At 50.9% G+C, this 24,575-nt stretch overlaps 1 protein-coding gene across 3 annotated transcripts in view; it reads right to left on the bottom strand.

Annotated features, from left to right (window-relative positions):
- SYNDIG1 (synapse differentiation inducing 1) overlaps positions 1-24,118 on the bottom strand; it is a 103,103-nt gene extending 78,985 nt beyond the window's left edge. The window contains exon 1 of one of the 3 annotated variants that reach the window (XR_009740313.1): positions 23,863-24,001. The gene's annotated coding sequence lies outside the window, so the exon portion shown is untranslated. Of the gene's footprint in view, positions 1-23,372; positions 23,807-23,862 lie in introns of those variants that run through there. The other 2 variants (XM_061436427.1, XM_061436428.1) reach the window with 2 other exon arrangements.
- Between the last annotated feature and the right edge of the window lie 457 nt (positions 24,119-24,575).

Here is a 24,575-nt window from a genome sequence, read left to right as displayed (position 1 = left end):
ATTTTACGTCCTGTAAAAATTCCACGCTTCTGAGAACACGTGAGCCAGCACTGAGGTAGTAAACAGAGGAAGTTGTATTCGTGCTACTTGGAAGAGAGAAAATTCTTTAATCAGCCCATAAAAGCTGGATCAAGGGCAAAAATAAAATTAAAAAAAAAAACTCAAAGGGATTTTTCAGGAGTGGGAGATAAAGAGAAACCAAATCTTAGAAATAGATAAAAACTTTATCACTCAAAAGAAAAAATGAAAGAATGTTTTAAAATATCTAAAGTACAAGTAGATGTTTTTTTTCTTTGACTCTGTTGGGGCTTTTAATTTAGCGTATGGGGGCAAGATGTCATACGTAGGAAAAAAATCATAATTTTTACTGCACACTCAGTAAAGGAAGGATACAGCTAGAATTTACTTGTTTGGTGCTGAGCACTCTCGCGTTCATTACTCTGGGTCATCACCTTGCTGACCCCACTACTAATGGACCTGACTCTCACTTTATGGAGGAGGAAGAAGATGTGAGAGAAGCTGTCTCAAGCTGCTGGTCAGGAACAGGGGCAGAGCTTACACCCAGGTCTGTTGGAAGCCTACCCTCATACCATCACACACAACACCATGCTTTGAGAATCAAGGATAAAATACATTTAACAAAAGAAGCTGAAATGTGTTCACCCAAAACTCTCGAGACACCATTAAAGCAATTACAGAACTAAGTAAAGACAGAGACACTCTGTGTTCACGGACTGCAAACTGCATGGTCGGAAGGGCCCGCAGGTCAGCCAGCAGATTCTGGGCAACCCTGTCAGCATGAAGCAGGGTTTTGGGCGGAAAGTGACAAACTTACCCGAAAATGCACACAGAAATGCAAGACATAGGGTTCCTCTCCTGCTGCTCCTGCAATGTAGGGCAGCCTGATGGCTACCGAACACAAAACAGTAACAATCCCACCTACCGGAGAGTCACTGTTAGGCTAGGGGTTCATATACTTCCCCCAGGTGATCTTGTTCAATGTCCTCAAAAGTTTGGGATTACTCAGAATCGCTCCCACTTTAAGTCTGAAGAAAGTGAAGGCCAAGTTTTAGGATTTGACCTTAGGTCTGAGTAAAACCCCACTGGTTTGTTATAAAGGAAAGTTCTTCACCGTGTTTGTTCCAACCTAACCAACACTGTCGGAGGCTAGGATTGTCAGTGAGGTGAGTCTCACACAAGCTGCCTCCCGTCCCAACCCAGGTGACACCCCAGCCTCCTTGCCATCACCCTTCATAAACCAGGTAACCAGGGGAATGGAATGACATGGGTTCAGATTATACACTGGATTAAGCTCAAGACATAAGTGGGGTGAGGGCAACAAAGGATGAATGTTTGTATCTCCCCAAAAGGCAGCAATGTAGAGGGTACCCCCAAAGGGTGGTCATGTAGCTGACCTCCAGTAAGGTGGGGCAGCAGGCAGGTGGGTGTGAAAGATGCTTCCTGCCCACGGAGGGCAGGCCTGTCACCTGAATTAGCTTAGAGAGACCTGCTCTCCCTGGCCTCAGGTCATAGAGTTGAGCTGGCACATCCCGTCTTAGTGGAACTCGGATACATGTGTTCTTTGCCAGGCCAGATCCTTGCCTTACCTTATTCAGGGTAAGTGTAATAAGTACAGTGTCAATGACCACAATCATAGTAGGTACAAGAGTGACTGTCCCGATAAATAGAAATTCTTTCTAACTGACCGATGCTATGTAACAAATGAGAACTGGCATTTCTGGGACCTTGAATTGAGCAGTATAAATCATTCCTAGCAGGGGCACCTACAGAGACACTCTGAGTGCTGGGAGGGACCTCACACCCACCTGTGCGATAGAGGGCATCTGGGGGTCCACCTTGGAGGAGGAGGAGGGCTGCCAAGTGCCTCCCACCCTAGGGGTTCCTGAGAGCCAGAACCATGTGGTGCCCTCTCAGGGTCCCCTCCCCAGCATGCAGGGGCTCCGCTGGGCAATCACTCTGGGCTTCTGCACAGCAGAGGGAACAGTGACCACACTGGAGCCCCGGGTCCTCCCTGTGGCCGGTCCTGGCAGCCCCTTCCCTGCCCGCTCCCTCATCCCACCTGCAGGAACACTCACAAGTGGGCGATGTCACACCTGCCACCAATTACCCCTTATGTCACTGTTCTGTGGTTTCAGGGTTCACCCAGCTTCCTGGCTTCTCAAGGGGTTCCCTCCCCTCTCTGAATTCTCCCTCCAGAGCATCAAGCCTCCATCACCGCCCCCAGCGCTGAACTCCAACCCAGGGACCGGACGTCTCTTACTGTCTGATCACCTCACACCCCAACCCCACAGTGTGATCTCTGATGCACCATCACAAACCACACTCACACGCACAATTCCCTCACCTTCTTGGAGAAGCCTCTGTTCCTCTCCAGCCTCCCTGGCCCCAATACTCAGTAAATGAAGGGGGTGATTGAGCCCCCAGCCTGGGCCCCTGTGGCCTGAGATCTCGAAGGGCGGAGCCTGAGGACTCTGTGGCTCCTGATTTCTGTTTCCTGGGCTGATCCTGGGTCTCCAGGATTCAGACTCTACAAGCCAGGAGAACTCTAGCTCCTTCCTTCATCTTTCCTTTCCTCCCTCTCCTCCGGGGAAGGCTCAGCCAGTCCTTGGGCTCAGTACCCTCCTCTGAGCCTGGTGGTGCTGGTGGTGTCCACACTGGCAGGCAACATGTCCCTTCTGAGCTGGCAGCCAGCTGGGTACCCCCTGGTAATTCAGGGGATCAGCCCGCCTTCCCTGTATTCCTCCCCCACCTCCGCACAGCACAGAACACCCTCTGAATTTCGGGCCCTGGACATGGGGCAGTGAGCAAACAGGACAGGAGCCCGGCCTCGAGGGCATCCAAGTCTCATAGACATCCAAGTCTCGTGGTCCCAGACCTGAGCCATCCTTCACTTGCCTCTTCCTGTGTGACACCGGCAGCCCAATCCCAACCAGGCATCCTTGGCCCTGCCCCACCCACCTGCTTCCCCTTCATGGTCAGAGTTGGACCACTCAGGAACCAGAGCCTCTTTCTCCTGCTCCAACCGCCCATGAGGGTCTTGATGGACTCAGAACACAACCTGGGTCTGGCCCCTCTGCCTGGAGATGCCATGTGATCCCACCTCTTCATCAGTGAGGCTAGCTCTGTGAGGTCTGCTCGGTCTCATCTGCTGTGCCAACACCCTTGACACATGTCTGGTTTTGGCCAGATCCTTCTTGTCCTTAGGCTCTCAGCTCCAAAGTCATTTTCTTACAGATACCATCCATGGCCACTACATAGATACCATTCCAATGGCCTGTCTGTGGTGCTGGAGAAGACTCTTTCGAGTCCCTTGGACTGCAAGGAGATCAAACTAGTCTATCCTAAGGGCAATCAACCTTGAATACTAATTGGAAGGACTGATCCTGAAGCTGAAGCTCCAATACTTTGGCCACATGATGTGAAGAGCTGACTCACTGGAAAAGACCCTGATGCTGGCAAAGATTGAGGACAGGAGGAGAAGGGGGCAACAGAGGATGAGACGGTTGGATGGCATCACTGATGTGAGACTGAGCAAACTTTGGTTGATAGTGAAGGACAGGGAAGCCTGGCGTGCTGCAGTCCATGGGGTCACAAAGGGCCAGACGCAACTTTGCAACTGAACAACAGTGGCCTGTCTACCTGTCATGTGAACCTGCAGACTTCTTCCACAGTCTACACTGCTTATCCAGCCCCACGCCGCCTAGTGGCTGATGCCAGCCTCACTCTCTGGTTGCTCACATCATAGCCTGGCCCATAAAAACGCTCAGTGGTCCACAGGATAGAGAAGTGGTCTTTCTGGAAGCTTCCAGCCCACACTGTCCCACGTGCCTGCTTCATGTCCATGATCATTCACACCTGAGAATTTGCTTGAATCTGCTTGTTCATGATTCACCACCAGACCAGCCACTGCTGGGCCTGAAAGAGGGCACTGGTCACACTCAGCCTGCTCTGACCTGGTATGGTTGTGAGTGGGCAATGTGCCTCTGCTGCCAGGCTCTGGCTTCACCCTGTCCATGATATCAGACTCAGCAGTGACTAGGAAATAGTGCCAGCTCTGGGTCCCTGGTCAGCAGAGCGGCCTGAGGAAATCAGACCAACCACAGCTCCACATGGAGACTCTAGGGAAAGGCCATCTGAACACCTCCAGAACTTATATTAATACAGGAGATGTGGCTCAGCTGGTAAAGAATCAGCCTGCCATGTGGGAGACCTGGGTTCGATCTCTGCATGGGAAGATCCCCTGGAGAAAGATCCCCTGGAGAAGGGACAGCTACCCACTCCAGAATTCTGGCCTGGAGAATTCCATGGACTTTACAGTCCATGGCATTGCAAAGCGTCAGACACAACTGAGCGACTTTCATTTCACTTCAAGGATAGTTTGGATTAGGAGGAAAATATAGCAAAAATAAATACACTAAAATTAGGAACCAAACTTCAAGAAGTGTGTACACATGTGGGCTTCCTGCCCCAAGGGGAACTCGACCTAGGAAGTGAGTTCATTTAACCTTTAACAAGGTTTATAGATAATTATGAATGTACAGACTTTCTGAGCAAGGAAGACTGTGTGGTCAGGTTTGCTGGTGTAATTAATTCTTCCAACAAAACTTATTTCACAGCAACTGGAAAGGGAACGATATTTACAAAATAGTCAGGGTTTCCCTAACTTTCGTGAGGACTATGCTCCCATAGCCTCATGTTACACAGGACTCCACCTGCCCTCTCCTGGCATGTGTGCGTGCTAAGTTGCTTCAGTCCTGTCCGACTTTTTTGTGACCCTATGGATTGTAGCCTACCAGACTCCTCTGCCCATGGGATTTTCCAGGCAAGAATGCTGGAGTGGGTTGCCGTGCACTTCTCCAGGGGATCTTCCTGACCCAGGGATCGAACCCAGGTCTGTCTCCTGTATTGACAGGTGGATTCTTTACCACTAGTGCCACCTGAGAAGCCCTCTCCTGGCACTTGCTCTCAACAGCCACCCTCACCTGCATGGCAGTCAGGCTCTGAGGAAGTCCAGGGCCATCTGTACTGGGCACCCCCTACCAGGCCTGGGAGGTGGTCAGGATCCCCTGGGATTCGCCTTTTCCCTGGCTCAGCCCCACACAGATGGTTCAAGTTTACAGAGCATCTGGAGTGGCTGCTGATTGGGCATCTGTCCTGCCTTCCTCTGTGCCCACCTGGGCCCTGGCTGTCCAGGTTTCCAGAATGGCCTGGCCCCCTGTGCAAAGCCCAGCCTTGGTCAAGGCCCCATATGAGGCAGTGCACGCCCCCTTGAGCTGGCCCTGATGTCAGCTGACATCACTGAGTGCTGCCTCATCTCAGCTCATGTAACAACCCCAGGCAGGGCAACTGGGGCCTCCTCTTCATTCATAGGAAGACCGAGGTACAGAGAAGTTGAATACCTTTGCAAAGGGCACGGGATAAGCCAGGGCTTAGCCCCGGGCAAGTGGACCGCAGAGCCCCCAGCACAGTCTCTGTGCACCCCCGCCTCCCCACCACCGCCCCTCCAGCCCAGCCTCTCTCCAGTTTCCAAACACCCCAAGCAAGCCCCATCCCAAGAGCTCACAGGCAAAGCATGACTGCTATTTTGGGTGCAATAACTCTCTCTATAAAAATCAAGAAGCTGCAAAGACAAGCCTTACATAAACTCCTCTGGGAACTGTACTCTTCCCCCAACCCCAACCTCAATCCCATGTGGACACAGACCAGCCACAAGGAGGTCCAAGCACAACAGAAGAGACCCCCTTGCAGACTCTGCCTGCAGCTGCTCATCATGAGGGGAGAACGGAGAGAATCCGTTTACCTAAAAACCTGGGCCCCAGATCCACCCACATCCTTGCCTGACATGTGCGCTCAGGCTCCCACTGCCCCCTCCCTCCTACCATCCCTCTGCTGTTGTTTGCAGGCACTCACCCCTGGGGGCCACGTTCAGATCTGCCAGCCGGACGAGCCAGGAGCTCTGGTGCCCTGGAGAGAGGGCTGCCTGATGAGGAATCGAGTAGCCCCGTGAGGCGTCTCTGTGTCCCCCAGGACTGTCCTCTGGCTCGCCCCCTCAAAACAGCTCTGTCCAGCAGTGATGTTCACATGGTGGAGTTTACTGCTCAGGGTGTAAGTGTGTGTTTCTGTGAGTGAATGTACCCATGTTTATGTTGGTATGTTATGTGTGTGTCTACACGTGTGTGAATATGTCAGTGTGTGCATATGCAAGTGTGTGTGTGTGTGTAAAGGAACAGGGAAGGAACGTGACCTTTGTCTGCCAAACATATTGTCTTCTACGAGGAGCTGGACGTCCAGTTCTAGGTAGGGCGCCGGCAGGAATCTCAGCCTCCACAGGCAGCTCAGACTTGCCAAGACCATGGACAGGGCTGAGTCACCACCAGAGAAATGATGACAACCCAGGAGGCTTTTTACATGTCACCCCCTTTTGTCCCAGAGCCAGCAGAGCCCGGGCTCAGTCCTGGCTGACCCAGACCCATGCTTCTAGCTGAGGATCCTGGCAGAGAGAGTGTCTCCGTATTCAACTCTTGTTCTGCAGACACTCACACCTAGTCCCACTCAGCTTGTCGGTAAGGCATGTGGGCCCAGGAGGCAGAGTCCTCAGCGAAGGCCGACACAGGGGGATGCCACTCTCTAGGCAGAGCCAGTGTGCCCACGGGGTGGGCTCCCTGCACCCACATCCTTGGGTCACGCCACAGAAGACACTGGTCCCCCCTTAGCTGGTCCTGGAGCCCAGGGGACAGTCTGGAACCTAGATGATTATCACCACCTCGCTCCAGTACTCATCCATCTGGTCTACCTGTTCTCAAGCCACCCCGGGGCAGTGAAGCCACAATTAGGTCACTGACAGGGAGGTCAGTCCACACGGCACTGTTTTGAACACTTTGTGGGGGTGAAGAAGGAGTGATGTCTGCCTGGGATGCTAGGTCCAGTTCCCCGAGGAGGCAGCAGCTCACGTGGGGCAGGTCCTCTGCAGGGGCTCAGGGGTGCCGGCCGTGTCACTTCCCACCTTTCCTCTCTGCAGGGTAGCAAGTGGCATGCTGAACTCCCATCTGATGTTCGCTCAAGGGCTGCAGTATTGGGAGCTTCCTGGCAGTCCAGTGTTAGGACTCAGCCTTTTCACTGCCATGGCCTGGGTTCAATCCCAGGATCCTGCAAGTTGTGCAACATGGCCAAAATTTAAAAAACAAAGAACAGGGCTGCAGTATTGAATGCAGTTCAAACACATATTTTTATGCAGATATATTTCCAGCCCAGGTTTTTCTAGCCACGGGCATCAGTCATTATTCACTGTGTAACAAACACCCCAAAAGTTAGCAGGTTAAAATGGCAGCTGTTTTATTTGCCTCTGGGTCCTCTGGGTGACCAGGTGGGCTGAGCCAGGCTCCTTGGTTCTTGGCTGGTCTCTCCTGGGATCACTCAGGAGGCTGTGATCGCTGGGGCTCCACTGGGACCGGGAAGCTGTAACCCATGTCTGCAAACAAACTACTGTACCTCCCACGGGTCAAGATATTATGGAAGGAAGGAGACATGCATGATTCACACATGTGCACATATGCACACGTGAACACATACCCACTGTGGGTGTCTACACACTTGCATTACTGTGTTTATTTAGCCCCCCTGCGGCCAAGGAGTGCCCTGGAGCCTTTGTGAGATAGTCTATCACGTTCTTAGCACCAACAGCACTGGTCTCTGGTTTGGAAGTGGAGAGAGCAGAGCACAGATGTTAGAGACTGTAGGATGGGGGGACAGCCCCCCTGGGCTTGGGCCATAGCCATGCGACTTGCAACACTCACCCCAGTCAACCCAGAGGCACAACAATTGCCAACTCTAGCATTTGTTTTTAAAAAAATATTACACAAGATACATTTTAAATATATATTACTTCTTGACCCTAAATCCAGGCTCTGCAAGTTTGTTGTTGTTGTTTAATTGTTCAGTTTTGTCTGACTCTTTTGTGACCCCAGGGACTGCAGCCCACCAGGCTCCTCTGTCCATGGGGTTTTCCAGGCAAGAATCCTGGAGTGGGTTGTCATTTCCTTCTCCGACCCAAGGATCAAACCCATTTCTCCTACCTTGGCAGGTGGATTCTTTACCATGGAGCCACCAGGAAAGCCCCATGTAAGTTTACATACAGTGAATAAGCCCACACATAAGGGTCAGCAGCATGCTGGCCTCACCCACTACGCAGCTGGGACCCTTCCTCAGCTCACACCAGGCACAAGGGATACGGTCCGCCTCTTCTATGCCCCCACCCTCTCCCACCCTCTCAGCCCTTCATCACCTGCTTGCAAAGGGGGACCTGGGACCACCAGCAGCAGCATCAGAGGGCACTTGTTAGAAACACAGATTTCAGGCTCTGACCCAGACTTGCTGAGCCCGGCTCGGCCCGTCTGCAAATCCCTGAGGGTTTCGTGTGCGTTAGAGTTTGGCGAGTGTGGCTTTAACAGGTGTTTCGGTAAGAAAAGCCGACTCAGCTGCTCCTTTAAACATTATTGAACTCAATTTGTATTCTGTACATTATTTGTGTATAAACCAGTTTTCAGCATCCCCTGGTGAATCCACTGTGCCGCCAACTCTGAGAACCACTTGGACCTGGGCCACTCAGAGGGAGGCAACAGCATCAGCTCGGTGCCTGGGGGGGACACAGGGTCCCCTGCTCCAATCTGCTGCCCCAGACCCTGTGTTTACCAGCCCCCAGGAGATGCATGTGGTCACTTGGGCTGAGCCAGCTCTGCTAGGCCCTGGTCCTGTCTGCTGGGCTCAAGCCCAAGGTTTGTCACCTCCCTTGTCTCCACCTGCCTGCCATCACTCCCTTGCACACTACACGCGAGTTGTCACTAGCAAACCACCGTGGTCCCTTGTGTTCACGTGTACAGTAAGTCTCCTACACATGAACCTTCAAAACGCTCCCTTTCAAAGAAGCAAGTGTGCATTCGCACGTCCAGTCACAGAAGTTACTTCATGCTGTCTGGTGTACATTGTGGCGTGCATGCATCCCCTACAGGTGGTCGGGCTTGTGTGCGCTTTACTGTATGTTACAGAGTACAGTAATACGATATCTTTATTTCAAGTCCAGGACGTCTGAAAGCAAGCATGAAAGCATGATGTAGCTGGTACTGCTGTACTTTTCAAGGTACTGTATTGTAAGATTTAACATGATTTAATGTCTTTTTTATGCATTATTTGTGTGAAAAGCACCATAAACTATTACAGTACAGGACTGTGCAGCTGATTATGTCAGTTGGGTACCTAAGCTATGTTTGTTGAACTTATGAAGAAATTGGACTTACAACCGCACTCTTGGAATGGAGCTTGTTTGTGTGTACACACGGTGTGGTCTTCCCGTCCCACTGCATCCCAGAATACCCCTCGGCACTCTTCTTGTTGACAGGGAGATGACAGTCACTGGCTGAACGGAGAACCCGCCACAGGACATCACCTTCGCCCACCTTCACCTGGAGGCTGGAAAAGTTAAATCCTCCTCCTTACCCCAGGCTTTCTTATAACCGAGAGTGGTCACACACACAGCTTCAGGCCCAAGACAGCTGTGGGCAAATGTCTTCTGGAGGGGCTGTGTCCACCTTTCCCACCTCTTGCCCTGATCTCAGATGTGATGTCTGGAGCTGAAGCAGCCACCTGGGAACCAAGAAGTGGGAAAGACATAGCCCTGACTCCACCGAGTTGCCAAGTCACAACCTCCCACGTGGCTTATATCACATCAGAAAAATAACCCCTATAGTTCAGCTCCCATGACCCTGGTTCCCTGTTACTGTTGCTGCTTCATTTCTAACCTATGGACTCACACAATTCTTCAAACAGGTCTTTTTATTTTGCACACAAATAAGGAAAAGGAGAAAACAAGACATGTAAAGGCAAAAGGTTGGATCCAAATCAGCGTTGCCACTGATTTCTGCGTAAATTTGGAGAAGTTGTTAGACCTGTGAGGACATGAAACTTCTGTTTTTCTCACCTGTCCCTTTTATCTCTGGAGAATGATGGAATTGAACAAAATCCCCAAGACCAAGAATTCAATCACATAATAACGAATGCACCCACATAATGTGCAAAATCACTGCTATTAATCTTTGCCCCAGTTTCTGACTATGGGCCTAAGATAGCATCACATTCTAGAAGATACTTTTGAGAAACAATGTGACTTGTGACTCACACATAATTGATGAGATGTGGCAGGAGTTACTCCTGAGGCTATATCAGAAGAGTCCACATCAATTAGTTGCTAGTAATTAGAACCTTAGAGCTCCAATTAATATGAGTCTTTTTTAATTGTGGTAAAAATACACAACATAAAATTTACCATCTGGACTATTTTCAAGTGTACAGTTCAGTAGTGCTAAGGGTATTCTCATTGTTGTCAAACAGATCTCTAGAACTACTTAAATTTTTTTTTTTTTTTTTTTTAGGATCGAACGTCCTCAGTTCCAAACCTCCCCAGTTGCCTACCTAAGTTCTCTCTCCACTTCATCCTTTATTTGCATTTTCACAGTAATTCCAAGAAGGCAGTGGGGAAGCATCTTCATTTTACAGCTGTGAAAGCAGGGGTAGAGTCAGGTGGCCTCACCCACACCCCCTGGGCTTCCGGGTCATCTGGTACCCACCTCCACTCGTGCCCAGAGACGGGTTCTCCTGAGTACAAGAAGCAGCCAAGCAACCCTTGCCACGGTTGTGCCTTTGTTTTACTGAAGCATAATTGACATATAACATTATGTCACTTTCAGGTGAGTGGCATATGATCATTTGTATGTATTGTGAAATGATCACAATAGGTCTAACTGACATACGTCACAGGCATAATTACAATGTTTTTCTTGTGATGAGAACTTTTAAGATCTACCCTCTGAGCAAGTTTCAAATATGCAATGCAGTAGTGTTAACTACGGTCACCATGCTGCACAGCATATCCCATGACATTCATCTTATAACTGGAATTTGTAACTTTTGACCCTCTTCACCCATTTTCTCCACTCTTCCACCACTGCCTGCCTATGAGTTTGGAGTTTGTTCATTTTGGTTTTTCTTTTTTTTTTCAGATTCCACATACAAGTGAGATCCTATGGTATTTATCTTTCTCTGTCTTATTTCACTTAGCACAGTGCCCTCAAGTTCCACCCAAGTTGCTGCAAGGCGCAGGATTTCCTTCTTTTTATAGCTAAATAATATTTCATTGTATATATGTGTGCACATATTTATAGCTATATATGTGTCTATAGCTATGTCTATATCACATCTTCTTTATCCGTCTATCAATTGCTTCCATATCTTGGCTATGGTAGATAATGCTGTAGTGAATACAAGGTGCATATATCTTTTTGAGCCACTGTGTTCATTTTCTTTGGATAAACCCAGAAGTGAAATTGCTGGATTGTATGGTAGTTCTATTTTTATGTTTTTAGGAATCTCCATTCTGTTTTCCATAGCAACTGTACCAATTTACATTTCCACCATCAGTGCACCAGTTCCCTTTTCTTCAACAACTGATTTGTTGTCCTTTTGATAAAAGCCTTTCTGATAGGTGTGAGGTGATGCCTCATCAGTCAGTTCAGTCCTCAGTCACGTCCAACTCTTTGCGACCCCATGGACTGCAGCACGCCAGGCCTCTCTGTCTATCACCAACTCCCGGAGCTTACTCAAACTCATGTCCATTGAGTCGGTGATGCCATCCAACCATCTCATCCTCTGTCGTCCCCTTCTTCTCCCACCTTCAAACTTTCCCAGCATCAGGGTCTTCTCAAATGAGTCAGTTCTTCCCATCAGGTGGCCAAAGTATCGGAGTTTCAGCTTCAGCATCAGTTCCTCCAATGAATATTCAGGACTGATTTCCTTTAGGATGGACTGGTTGGATCGCCTCACAGTCCAAGGGACTCTCAAGAGTCTCCTCCAACACCACAGTTCAAAAGCATGAATTCTTCGGCACTCAGCTTTCTTTATAGTCCAACTCTCACATCCATACATGACTACTAGAAAAACCATAGCTTTGACTATATGGACCTTTGTTGGCAAAGTAATGTCTCTTCTTTTTAATATGGTGTCTAGGTTGGTCATAGCTTTTCTTCCAAGCAGCAAACGTCTTTTAATTTCATGGCTGCAGTCACCACCTGCTGTGATTTTGGAGCCCCTAAAAATGAACTCTGCCACTGTTTCCGCTGTTTCCCCATCTATTTGCCGTGAAGCAATGGGACCGGATGACATGATCTTAGTTTTCTGAATGTTGAGCTTTAAGCCAACTTTGTCACTCTCCTCTTTCACTTTCATCAAGAGGCTTTTTAGTTCCTCTTCACTTTCTGCCATAAGATTGATGTCATCTGCATATCCGAGGTTATTGATATTTCTTCTGGAAATCTTGGTTCCAGCTTGTGCTTCATCCAGCCCAGCATTTCTCATGATGTACTCTGCATATAAGTTAAATAAGCAGGGTGGCAATATACAGCCTTGACATACTCCTTTTCCTATTTGGAACCAGTCTGTTGTTCCATGTCTGGTTCTAACTGTTGCTTCCTGACCTGCATACAGATTTCTTAAGAGCCAGGTCAGGTAGTCTGGTATTCCCATCTCTTTTAGAATTTTCCACAGTTTGTTGTATTCCACACAAAGGCTTTTGCATAGTCAATGAAGCAAAGAAGTTTTTCTGGAACTCTCTTGCTTTTTCGATGATCCAGCAGATGTTGGCAATTTGATCTCTGGTTCCTCTGCCTTTTCTAAATCCAGCTTGAACATCTGGAAGGTAATGGTTCACATACTCTTGAAGCCTGGCTTGGAGAATTTTGAGCATTACTTTATAAGCATGTGAGATGAGTACAGTTGTGCGGTAGTTTGAGCCTTCTTTGGGATTGGAATGAAAACTGACCTTTTCCAGTCCTATGGCCACTGCTGAGTTTTCCAAATTCACTGGCATATTGAGTGCAGCACTTTCACAGCATCATCTTTTAGGATTTGATATAGCTCAACTGGAATTCCACCACCTCCACTAGCTTTGTTCATAGTAATGCTTCTTGAGGCCCACTTGACTTTGCATTCCAGGATGTCTGGCTCTAGGTGAGTGATCACACCATTGTGATGATCTGGGTCTTGAAGATCTTCTTTGTATAGTTCTTCTGTGTATTCTTGCCACCTCTTCTTAATATCTTCCGCTTCTCTAAGGTCCATACCATTTCTGTCCTTTATTTAGCCCATCTTTGCATGACATGTTCCCTTGGTATCTCAAATTTTCTTGAAGAGATGTCTAGTCTTTCCCATTCAATTGTTTTCCTCTATTCCTTTGCACTGATCACTAAGGAAGGCTTTCTTATCTCTCCTTGCTGTTCTCTGGAACTCTACATTCAAATGGGTATATCCTCCCTTTTTTCCTTTGCTTTTCACTTCTCTTCTTTTCACAGCTATTTGTAAGCCCTTTTCAGACAGACGTATTGGTTTTTCGCATTTCTGTTTCTTGGTGATGGTCTTGATCACCGCCTCCTGTACAATGTCATGAACCTCCATCTATAGTTCTTCAGGCACTCTGTCTGTCAGATCTAATCCCTTGAATCTATTTGTCACTTCCACTGTATACTCATAAGGGATTTGATTTAGGTCATAACTGAATCGTCTAGTGGTTTCCCCAACTTTCATAAATTTAAGTCTGAATTTGGCAATAAGGAATTCATGATCTGAGCCACAGTCAGCTCCCAGTCTTGTTTTTGCTGACTGTATAGAGCTTCTCCATCTTTGGCTGCAAAGAATATAATCAATCTGACTTCAGTATTGACCATCTGGTGATGTTCATGTGTAGAGTCTTCTCTTGTGTTGTTGGAAGAGGGTGTTTCCCATGACCAGTGCATTCTCTTGGTAAAACTCTATTAGCTTTTGCATTTCTCTGATGACTGGTGAGTAGAGCACCTTTTCAGGTACTTGCTGGCCATTTGCAGGTCTTCTCTGGAAAAATCTTTACTCAGATGCTCTGCCCATTTTTAATAAGGTCATTAGTATTATTATTTGCTATTGAATTGTAGAGTATTTATCCATTTTGGATATGGACCAATTATCGATATATAATTTGCAAATATTTTCCCCCGTCAGTAGGTCAGTTGTCAATGAATGGTCTGCTTTGCTGTGCGGAGGGTTTTAACTTTGGTGGAGTTCTACTTGCTTATTTTTGCTTTTGTTGCCTTTGGTTTTGGTGTCAAATCCAAAAAACCATCACTAAGAGCGATGTCATGGAGCTTAGCACCTACATTTTCTTCTAGGAGTTTTATGGTTTCAGGTCTTACATTCAAATCTTCAACCCATACTGAGTTACTTTTTGTGTGTCGTGTAAATAGTGTCCAGTTTCATTTTTTGCATGTGACTATTTAGTTTTCCCAACACCATTCATTGAAAAGACTGTCTTTTCCCCATTGCATTTTCTTGTCTCCTCTGTCATACACTGATTAACCATATACACATGTATTTATTTCTGGGCTCTCTCTTCTGTCCCATCAATCTATATGTCTGTTTTTATGTCAATAAATACTGTTTTGATTACTATAGCTTTGTAGTATAGTTTGAAATTAAGATGTGTGATGTTTCCAGGACAGTTCTGCTGCTCAAAGTATGAGGAGGGTACAAACAGTGGGCTCCTGCCAGTCTCACCTGTCCTGGCCCAGAGGACCTGGTCAGGGAATCTAAGGAGGTCAAGGTGGGGAAGGAGGATTCAGAGGAAAGAGAGGTGTAGATCAGGACTGTGCTCCCAAGATGTCCTCTAAGGCTGAGCTGAACTCCAGCGGAGTCGATGGCCCTCTGATCTGTGCCCCTGAGAAACAACTAAGCTCAGCTTGGTTTTATTCTCCAAGAAAGGGACCAAATTGGTCTTAAGGCGAAAGGGAAGCAACAAGCAGAGTCCCATCTCACTGAAATGCATTGTTTAAACATCTGAAGCTCTGAATACAAATTCTAGGAAGACCAGGCTTTTTGGGCAGCATCTAAGAACATTTCTAACTTCTGGGAAAAGCCTTGTGCCAGAGCAGAAAGCAGGTCTTGCTGGGTCACCTCCCACACTGTTTTATGTCTCCAGACATTCTCTGTGTCATCTGGAGCCTGCAGCAATAGAGGAAGCAGCTTCCCCTCTGACTGTCATGTGTTGTACAGGACACACCTGTTCTCCGGGACGTCTGTGGGCACGCACCCCTTGGACGGTCCACAGCTGGCCTTCCCCTCACCCCTGGTCACTATCTGCTCACCTGCATGGACACTCTTCTCCCAGGAAACCACCACCCAGCACAGAGGGACAGACGACCCAGTGATGTTTGCCCCACTTGGCTTTTATCACAAAATGGAACTGTCTGTGTCTGTCAGTCCAAGATGACACAGGACAGGCAACTGTCCTGAGCTTTACACTAAGCGCAGCACCAAGAAACCTGAGTGTGGGGGTGGGCAAACGTGACCTTGAGACAAACAGCAAAGGAACAGATCCCTGAAGGGTCCATGCACTGGGCCCATCCTCTGGCAACTGGAGGGCCAGAGAGCCAGCGGGGAACCCCCTGGGGTTCACCCCACCAAGTGTGAGAAGGGGGATCTGTATAAATCCGTGTGATACACACACTTTCCATGGTCACCCTCTCTTCCTGGCCTGGGAGGGAGATGCAACACAGGGCAAACAGGAGAAGCTTCTGTGGGTTTCCCTGAAGAAGCCCCGAAGAAGGTGCTGTGCTGTGAAAGCTTCCGTCTGGCCCTTCAGACGTGTGCTGATGCTTCTTCTCCAAGTGCGTGAACTCAATTTACTTCCCTAGGAAACTGGGCCATGGGGCCCCCTTAGTGCAACCAGTCCACCATAGCTCAGGTGGGCACAGCAGCTCCACCAGAGAAAAGACAGAGAGCAGGGCTGCCAACTGGGGAGCGGAAGCCAAGGGCTGAGTTCCTGCGGTGGTTCCAGACCCCGCCCCCAGGGAGCCTCTGTCAGGGGAAGTGGAGGAGGGGCCCTTCCAGGGGCTCTTGGCCTCCTTGGGCCCCGCCTCCCTCCTCTCTCCACCCCCACCCCCAGCCCTCATTTCCACTGAAGGGCTGCCAGTTCCCCTGCGTCTTGAATCCACTGCAGCCAGGAGGGCAGGGCTGTGGGACTCACTGTCCTGGCCTGTGGGTGGATCAGGGTTCACAGTCCAGAAGGCCCCGGGCACCTTGATCACTGCTCTCCTCTCAAGCTCAGCCCCACCTGGAGTAGCCTTATGTCAGGCCCACACTGCCCTCAGCCCCCACACGTGTCCACAGGCTCCCAGGCCCTCAGCCTGAAGATGGAGAGACATCCACAGGTCTGGCTGGGTTCATGTTCCCTAGAGGTCACACACTTTTTCCCAGGGACCAGCTGGACAAGCCAGGAGCATGGATTCTGAGGCGGGGTGGCTGTAAGAGCGGAGACCATTCTACAGCTGGTGCTCCCATTCTACAGATGGAGCAGGGACCCTTGATCCTGGGGGAGGGAGATGTGTCCTGGAAAGGTCCTGGGGACAGATCAGTGGTGCCTCCCCAACAGCAGAGAGGGGATGACCAGAGCTCCAGTGAAGGGACAGCTGTTTGCCCCCTTCCCTTCCTCCCCCAGCTACCGCCTGCCAACGGTGTTCCAACGCCCGAGTAGAACAGAAGAGCTGACAGCAGACGGAGCAGGTGCACTCCCAGTGGGCAGCATTCTCCAGCCCACAGTGTGATGGGGCTGCACCTCTAGAGTGGACTAGGTGATGACTATCTGAAAGTGACTGGACATCCGGGCAGGAGCCCAGGAACCTGGGGCAGCTGCAGCGTTGTGTGGGCAGGTCTAGACGGGCCATAGCTCCGGAGCCCACCCTCACCAAGGTCACTGGGAAGCCCTTTGCTCACACATCTGGGAGGTTGGCTGCCACTGTCTTGCTGTCTGTCCACAGAGCAGCTGGCGGAGGCACAGCAGCTCCAGGCGGGATGAGTTCAGAGCCCCCCGAGCTGCACCCACCAAGGAGCTTCTAAGTCAAGGACCAAAGAAGGGAATAGGAAGAGGGGACAGTGGTGTGTCCAAAGCGTCCACTTTCCTGGTGGATGGAGCGTGGGGGCTGGGGACTTGCACATATGAAAACCTCTCTACTTTGGACCAGGATCAAGTACCTGTGGGCAGTGGGCACAGCCAAGTGGTCACAGCTGCACTGGAGCCACTCACCTTGGTGGGGGGGGGGGGTTGTCCTACACACAAGCAGAGACAATGAGAATCTGGGCAGGAACTCATGTCTACCACCCAAGAACCTGAAGTACGTGTTCTTCCCAGAAAGGGACTTGGAAAGTCACTGCTGCAGTCCAGCAATGGAGAAGGAAAGTGCATTATTCGGCCACAGCCCATTTTCATTCGTGGCTTCAGAACAGACTGTGATGGCCAAATAAACTCAGTGGCTCTGTTCACAGCTAAGGACCCTGCACCCCAAACACTCAGATCAACAATCCTGCCAAAAACACTGGGGTTAAAGGGGGATGACAGGGTCTGGGACATGGTCACATTGGTGGTCCTTGTGTTCTGAGCCGCTGGGCAGGTGTGTTGTGCTGAGTGCAGGGGATGTTAGGGCTGATGCCAGCAAGGGCCCTGAGATCTCATTCTGAGCAAAGGGGGCAAGGAAGAGGGTCCCCACATGTCAGGTGGGACCTTCTATTCACAGCCAACAGAATATCAAGGGTGAAAGGCAGAGAATGGACTTAGAACAAAAGAGATGACTTTCCTTTAGTTAAATGTTTAACAGGAATCCCTCTTAGTGATGGCATTGGGGGTATGGCCCTGCACTGAGACCTGAGCCGGGCATTCTGTGTCTCTGGGTTCAGTGTAGAAAAGAAAAGCTGTGGGCAGTGAGCGTGCTAATTCATCCGCTTGGAGCCTGTGTTTTGCAGCTGCTTGCAGGGAGGACATGAGGGGAGAGGAAGAGAGTGGGAGAGAGAAGACGGGACGAGATTGTTTGCAGGCCAGGGGTCTTGGAAGGCCTTTCCAGGCTGGGCTAGGAGGGGTGGGCTTGCCCAGTGCGGGGTCCTCTCCACTGTCTGTGTGCACACTGGGCACAGTCTGGAGCAGACGCCTGGCTCTTGAGTCTACCAACGGCTGAGCCGTGGGCACAGGCCAGCCCCTGTGCTCAGATGGTGTCTCAGACCCAAAGCACACTGTTGACCCACCTCAGCTCACCTTTGCTGCTGACCTGCAGGACACAGCAGCCTTACCCGAACTGACACTGAAATGTTCCCTCTAAAGGAAACCCGAGGGAAAGAGCCAGGGCCGAAATTTCAGATACTAAAACTGGCTACAGAAATGCAAAGACTTTACCTTTACCATTACATCTTTAAAAAATTTCTGCCCCACTCTTTATGGGGAACATTTATTTTGGCCACATCACTTGCCATGTGGGATGTTAGTTTCCTAACCAGGGATTGAACCCGTGCCCCTGGCACTGGGAGCACAGAATCTTAACTGCTGGAGCACTAGGCAAATCCCTGTGAATATTTTATTTAAAGGCAACCTGAGACATTGCCAACAAGAGAAGAACAGGTAGCAATCTTTGGTGGCATGACTTGGACATCTGTGGGGCCCTTCTGATGCTAAAGGGAGCTTAAGCCCAGCCCTTAGTGCTGGGTTTCCCAGCCCTGCATGCGTGTATGCTGTCACTTCAGTCATGTCTGACTCTGAGACCCTGGACTGTAGCCCTCCAGGTTCCTCTGTCCAAGGGATTCTCCAGGCAAGAACACTGGAGTGGGTTGCCATGGCCTCTTCCAGGGGATCTTCCCAACCCAGGGATCAAACCCGTATCTCTTAACATCTTTTGCTTTAGCAGGTGGGGTCTTTAACACTAGCATCACCTGGGAAGCCCTTCCCAGGCCCGACCTAGGACTTAATCACACTGGAATCCTCAAAAGCAAACCCTTTTATTTCAAACACTACAGAGTTGAGAGCCCATGACACCAAGGTGAGAAGGCCAGAATCATGAGGGTCACATAAAAACCGCATGTTGTACCAGGGCAGAAAGGTTAAGTTTATGTCATATGTTTGTTTCTCTGCTTTCCTGAGCAGGGCTAAAGCCTCAACGTATTTCAGGTAAGGTATTTTTATTTCAGGAGTATCTTTGATTTAAAACTGAGGCAATGGAATAAAACCTTTGTGGCTCTAATTGTCTGAAACGTTTGTTTGCTTTTTGCTTTTGTTTTGGGCACTGATGTCTCCCAACAAAAAAAATCAAGGAAGGAATGGAAGGCAGGTTTGAAAAGTGATTACTCAATCAGGTCAAACGTTTGAGAAGTAATATGTTTTAAAAATGTGACTTGAAGCTAAGCAGGCCCTTGATGAAAGACTCCAATTGCAATCAGTTAACACCCACGTTCTCTCCCTCAGAGTCTCGGCCCCAGAATGTCACTGTAGCATTGTTAGGACCAATGTTTAAAAATGACTGTGATGAACACAAGACACGGCTGGGAGCTAAAAACTCAAAATGTTTTACATTGAACGCTGACTTGACCCCCAAGAGCAAAACTCCCACCTCTCTGGGATAATGTAAATTGAACTCGGTGGTATGTTCTTTTTAAGCAAGCCAAAGTGCAGAGTTGTCCCCTGGGCTGGTCTCTCAGAAGCACCTTTTTGTTTATTATTTTCTATGCACACATATTGTTTCCTGGTTTTAGTTCTAATGGTTTTCTTGGGTCCCAAGGCTTATTTGTTTTTCTTTTCCTTTAGTATTTGATTTTATTCATTTCATGCAATTTAACAGGTTATCTGTCATACCACGGTTGAAGATGACTTGGACTTTTGATCGAAACATTTGTAATTAAATCATGGAGTATGATAAGCAATGTTTGTGGTTGGTTGATCATCTGCTTTAAAATGTTTCATCCTAGAGAACAAACTTCACTTTTCTAAGGTAACTTTTCTAAGTTGATGTGAGTCTAAACACAGTTGTGTTAGAGGCATCTTTCATGAGCCTTTCCCACGTGCGTCCTCTGAACCCACACAGCAGCAATGTTGACAGTGCTCAGGAGGTTCCTACTTGAGGACATGTCCCTGTGGATTGGTGGCCCCCTCCCAAACCTTATCCTGACTCCTGCCAACAAGAATTTGGAGGGCGCGGGAGCATGGACAGGCTGGGGCTCACACTATGTCCTGAGAACCACAGGGATGAGAACTTCACCCAGAGAGACACCCTAACACTCTAAGTGAAGTGCTCCTAAACCAGAGTCGTTCCCATTTAAAAAATGGTAGCAGCCTTTAAAATTTTGTTCTCAAAACCCTGGGAAGAACACGGAGGGAGAGAAACAGAATCTCAGGAAAGTTAAGTGAGCTCAGCTTAGTCAATGGGCAAACAGCAGAGGCTGTCTGGGCACAGAAATTCCAGAAGGTGTCCTGGGGCAGACCAAGCTTTCTCCCCCTCCTCCTTCCCCTTCCTCCTCCTCCCTCCTTCCCCTTCCTCCTCCTCCCTCCTTTCTCCTCCCTCCCAGACCAAGTCCTCAGGCTGTCTGACCTGAACTAAGCCAGGCTGAGGGCACTGAACTATAGTCCAGCCTGAAAGAGTTACAGCTGTTCCTGTTTAAAACATAAGCTCTCTGAAAAAAATGTGAAATGTCCTAATATCTTGCACAGAGAATGTAGAAAAATCACATTTGTTTAAACCACTGGGAACTACCTGTGTTATTCCAGTTCTGGTGACATGAGCAGGAACTGGGTCAATGTTTGGAATATTTAATATTTGAATACCTTTCATGTTTTATTTTTATTTTTGACGTGTTGGCACGAGGCCTCCAGCTCTGCGATGCTGGGTCAAAGCTGTGGCCCCAATGTCACCCCTGATCAGCCCTTTCCCTCCAAACAGCCTCATGTGACTTCCCACCGAAAGACCAGGCATTTCTGCTTCTCATTAGCCCGAGACTGTGTTGATGTTGACAAACCAACACACCATCCTTCTTCTCACCTTTGCCTGCCCAGTCCGAGGATGTTGCTGTGACTACAGGTCACAGCGTTTCAACCAGCCCCTTTGGCTGTGAGGATCCCCATTGTGCGTGGGTCCCGAAAAGGCCAATGCAAGGCGCTGGGGGCAGAGGTTTTGTCTGCTGGGGGCAGAGGAATAAAGGGCTGGCCTAGGCTGTATTCACATCAGAGCAGGTTGGCTGAGGATCTGGTTCAAGAACGCACCTTATCAAGGTGTCGGAAAGCCCGCCCAGTCCTCCAAGCGCATTATTGGCAATTTTTAGGGGCAGCTTTTCTATAAAGCCAGGTGCAGAGGCATGGGGAGTGGGAAGGGTGTGCAGGTGTGGGGGCTCTCTCCCACGGTCTCTGGAGGCTGGCCCCAGGAGACCCTCTCCAGCCCACAGACCCCACACTCGGAACCCATCAGAGCAAGTAGTTTCCAGATGTGGCCAGGTGACAAGCACATGCTTTCTAATTGAGAGATGAAATGTCAGCACTCTCACGAACCTCAGAATAGCACCGACTAGTGTCTCTCATAGAAAACTTACATAAGAAAATAGCTTTTTATTCTATTACAATGGTAATCACTCCTGAGAAAATATGCATTAGAGCTAATGAGGAGCTGAGGCCAAGTCAGTGCAGCACTTTTAATGTGGGAGAAATTGCTTAATGATTCAAGTTTTTTTTTTTTTTTTTTACCAAAACGTATTCTTTTGCTTATCCTGGTTTAACTGGGATCTGTTTACCCCTTGCACGGCCACTGGCACGAGCCAAATGCAATTGTTCCACATATCTCTTTTCTCGGCATCTGAATTTTTCTCTCTCCTCCTTCAATTCCCCTCTTTGGGCCTCCAGGAGGTTAGCAGGTTTCTTTTCTACCCCAAAATGGACACGGGGGCATCTTTGTTTCTATTTTAACATCACCTATTTCTCATAGAATCATTCGAAGAAGTTGTTTCTGCCCCAGTTAAGTGAAAATGAAATGAAACGTCATCGGCTGGAGATTCATGGGGCCGTGTTTTGCGGTGAAGGGAGCTGCGAATGGATTTCCAAACCCTTCCTCAGACATGGCCTCCAACTCGCAGGAGAGTGGTAAACAGGAGGGAAGGCAACAGGGTTGGAGGAGGGGCACTGACATTCTCCATCGTAAGAAACTTCAGACAGAGATTTCCCCAGTTTTTTCTGTATTTGATAAGGCCTTCTTGATGACCGGGATTCCATTTCCATGCAGTAGGTGGGGGCAGGGTGGGAGAGGGCAGCAGATGAGTGATAAACTAACCTCTGCTGGGAGCAGAGGGACCCCGGGGTGTTGCAGAAAGAGAGGGAGGGAGAGAGGTGAGGACTCGTCCTCAAACGGCTCACAGGCCAGCACCTGTGGTCTGATCTCCAGAAAGACATTCCACACCACCACCAGGCACACAGCATGCAATAATTCATCCCAAACCTGCTCCAGCCACTTCCTGTCCTAGCCAGAATGGACATCAGACCACCGCCCGGCTGGCTTTGCAGTCTGGTTGCCCGGAGCATTTAGCGAGTCAAAGCCCCTCAAAAGACCACATCCCAGCACCAAGTCTGACTGCCCGGCGATCTCTCCTCAGCAAGGAAAAGTTGGCCGGCTCCCGGTGTTGTTACCGGAGGCTCACCCCACGGGCTGCAGGTCTTTGCAGCGCAGCAGCCGCTCCCTTTGGGCTCTGACCAAACACACTGGCCAGCAGGAGAGGGGTCAACAAGATCCACAGACCCGGGGGCTCACCCCACTGCCTGAGCCTGATTCTAACTAAAGCACGGAGCCACCTACTCCCGGCCCCTAAATCGGCCAAACCCTCGGCCAGTGTCTGCCGCACCGAACCTGAACCCAGGACGCGGCCGAGAAGGCGCAGACAGGAGTCCGGCCAGGAGCCTGGCGGGCGCCAGAGCATCTGACGCCGCAGAAGGGTTGTGCGCACCTGGAGTCTGGGTGACAGGCGCCTAAGGCTCTGCGTGCACGGGGACCACCCCAGGAAACGAAGGCAACCAGAGGACCCCTTCCTCTAGTCCTTCAGAAAAGCCGAGCGACCCCACTGGCAGCCTTCCCAAAGCAGGACTCGAAGCGCCCACTCCACTGGAACCGCCGCAAACGCATTGCCATCAAAGCCCCTTCCCTAGGAAAAGTGCCCAGTTTTCCCTGTAACCCAAATCCCTCGCTCCTCACCTCCGAGAGCGCGCACGAAGAGACAGAAATCTCACCAAGGAAAATTGTGACCACAACTTGAACCCCCAAACGCATCCACTCTCTGCCCTCTCCGCGCGGTTGCTGGCAGCTCCCGGGGCTGCGGGCGGTAGCGGCCGCGAGGGGCTCCCGGGTCCCGGGCCCCAGGGCGCTCTCACCCTTGTCTTCCCTTTTCCCTCCGCTTGGTGAAGCGAAGCGCGCTTCCCTTCCCGGTCCCATATGAACCTCGGTCCGCACCTCCGCCGCGGCCCCGCTCACCAGCCCCCGTCTGTCTCCTGTGAGTCACTCGAAGGGGTCTCCGGACCCGCAGAACCAATGCCTGCTGCGCGCCTCCACCGCCCGGGCAGCCCTGCTCCACCGCGCTCCCGGGTCTCGATCTCAGCAGCTCCCTCCGACTTTGCACAGCGGCCCCTCGGCGCCGCCCGGGTGCCTAGGGTGGCGAGGCGCCAGGCTGCAGCCCGGGCTGCCGGCGCCCAGCCCCTTCTTTCTCATCTTCTTCGCTTGCTCCGATTCCCCCAGGCGCCTGGCGACCCCGCGCCTCCCCGGTCCCGCCGCCCGGACCGCCCGGACTCACCCCGGCGCCACACCGCCGCCGGTCTGCGCTCTCCGAGGCGGAGCCAGGACTCCCTCCCGCGCGGGGGCCGCCTCCCCGCCTCCCGCCCGCGGCCCCTGCCCCACTGCCGCGGACCCCTCCTCTGCCCGCGCGGCCGGGGCGGTCGGGACTTACCTCCTGGACAAGGTGACCCGCTAGTGCGCTCGGCGGCGGCCCGCGCGTCTCCGGAGACAGCGAGCGAGCGCGCGGGGCGCCGGGGATCCTGCGCCCGCCTCTGCTTCCCGCTCCCTCCCCCGCCGCCCGGCCCTTCCCTCCGTCCCCTCCGTGCAGCTCGGCTCTGCGCTCGCCGCCCGCGCCCCCGGCTGCCCCGCGCGTCCTGGAGCGCCGGGACGCGGGGCAGCGGCGGCGGCCCGGGCGGCTTGAGCTAGCGAGCGGCGGCGGCGGGGCGGAGCCCGGCCCTCAGTCCCCGGGAGAAGAGGGTGCGGGGAGACTCCCGCGGCGCGCGCCCGGCGGGCGGGTGGGCGAGGGGCACCCGGGGCGCGCCGCTTGGTTCGGCTGCAGAGCCTAGAGACACGCGTGCCTGAGGCGGCGGCCACGGGCGCGGGGGGCGGCAGGGAGGAGGAGGAGCAAGGAGGCAACGGCTCCGCGTGAAGGCTCCGCCAACTTTGCCCCGGGCGGCCGGGCCCCGCGGGGGATCGCGTCTGGCAGGTGGCCCGGGCCGGTGTCTGGGAATGTGGGTGACGGAGGCTGGGGGGGAAGGGGGAGGCCCCTGGAAACTAGTGGGGCGGATTTGCCTCCTGGCTGGGAGGAGAGATGGCTCCCCTCGGTCCTAAAGGCCTCCCCAGGCTCTGGTTCGTTCTTTTTGAGGTCTCTAAGGACCCCCTTTA

This window comes from Bos javanicus, chromosome 13, assembly GCF_032452875.1.
Source record: "Bos javanicus breed banteng chromosome 13, ARS-OSU_banteng_1.0, whole genome shotgun sequence".
In the NCBI taxonomy this organism is placed as follows: Eukaryota; Metazoa; Chordata; class Mammalia; order Artiodactyla; family Bovidae; genus Bos; species Bos javanicus.
Note: the sequence above shows the minus strand (reverse complement) of the source record. Positions and strands in the feature narration are given on the sequence as shown.